Source organism: Cinclus cinclus, unplaced genomic scaffold (genome assembly GCF_963662255.1).
Source record: "Cinclus cinclus unplaced genomic scaffold, bCinCin1.1 SCAFFOLD_40, whole genome shotgun sequence".
Taxonomy (NCBI): Eukaryota; Metazoa; Chordata; class Aves; order Passeriformes; family Cinclidae; genus Cinclus; species Cinclus cinclus.
Genome location: NW_026912243.1, coordinates 1,087,125 through 1,088,754, shown reverse-complemented (window position 1 = coordinate 1,088,754; position 1,630 = coordinate 1,087,125).

Sequence of the window (1,630 nt, the reverse complement as noted above, 5' to 3'; positions counted from 1 at the left end):
CAAAGGCAGCCACCACACCTGCGGTCACGGGCGCTGTCAGAGGTGACAGAGAAGCAGCTGGAGGAGGGTGGTCCACAGCCACATCACTCCAGCTCTCAGTGCGCTGTGCAGAGGTGTCTGCTGGCCCTGCTGGTATCCCCTTGGTTTAGGCTGGGGCTGGAGTCCCTGGGGCTGCAGTGGCAGAGCCACAAGGCTGTGCCGGCAATGGAGGGGGATGCTGGCTTGGCAGTGGAGCAGCTGAAAGTGCAGTGCTGCAAGGACATCTGCACCGTGCTGGTGCACGGTGGGGTAGAGGTGGAGGGCAGATCCCAGTCACAGGTTATCCGTGTGTGCCCGTCTGATGGTGCCCAGCGGCTCCTCTACATCCGGCACGCAGAGATGGTGCAGAACCGGCACCAGCTGAGGGTCGTGGAGACGCTGGCACAGGAGATCAGTAACATCCTGGGTGGGCAGCTGGAGGTATATGCTTTGTCTGTGCTGCGTGAAATACTGGTCTGCCAGGAGCCACAGGACGGGGCCTTGGTTCTGGAGGGGAGCAACGTGGCACTGGTGGGTGCTGCACTAGAGCCGGAGAAGAGGCTGCAGGAGGAGGCTGTGGCAGAAGAGGGGCCATGGAAGGACACCAGCCTGGCAACCTTGAGGCCTCCACGAGGTGTCAGGTGGCCAAAGGTGTGGCCACAGCTCTGGGTCCTATACAAAGCTGCGATCACCACCCGTAACCATGGACAGGGAGGTGACGGCTCCTGGCTGAGCAGTGAGGAGCTCATGGCCCTGACTCCGTCTGTCCCCGAGGCCCTGCGTTGGCTGCATCAGGCCACGAGCGACCTGCAGGCAGCCCACAAGGACATCCAGCACTGCTGCCCCAGCTGGGTGCTCTTCAAACTCCACCAGGCCCTGGACAAGGTGCTGATGGCAGCTGTACTTTGCCCTGGCCAAGCCTTTGCCGGCCACAGGGGGCTGATGGGTATGGCCCAAAGGCTGGAGGCAGAGGAGCCGGAGCTGAGGGACCTTGTCCTGGATGTGCAGTGCTTGTGTGACTGTGGCATGGATGGCAAGGCCACACAGTAGCCAAGCTACCATCCCTTCCCCATGACCTCCAGAGAGGCCTTCCCCAACGTGGATGAGAAAGAGGTCCTGAAGCAGGCACAAAAGTGCTGGTGACACTGAAGGACCACGTGGGCACAAAGTGAGGAGGTCCTTACCGAGGGACACGGCACCTGGACCAAGGGACCACCAGGTGCCCATCAGAGACCCACCATGGAACTGGTGTGGACTCAGCGTGGACTTGCCACAGACCTGCCACAGGCAATTCCAGACTGTCCAGCCCCGGGGGGGAGTTTTGGTGGCAGATGAGGGCCCAGACCTCTGCACATCACAGGCTAGCCTGTGCCATTGGCATGTCTTGATTGTGCAGGAAAGAGAGTGCAGAATAAATGCTGCACTGCTGGCAGACCCTTCACTGACAGAGGAGTCAGGGACATGGAGGAGTCATGGGCAATGGGTGTGGAAGGTGGAGGTGGTGATAACGGAGTTTGCAGAACTGTGCTGGCTCAATTTTGGCTAGCCAGGTGCCCACTGAGGCACTCCATCACTTCCCTTCTTTGACCCATAACAGGGAGTAAATGGGATA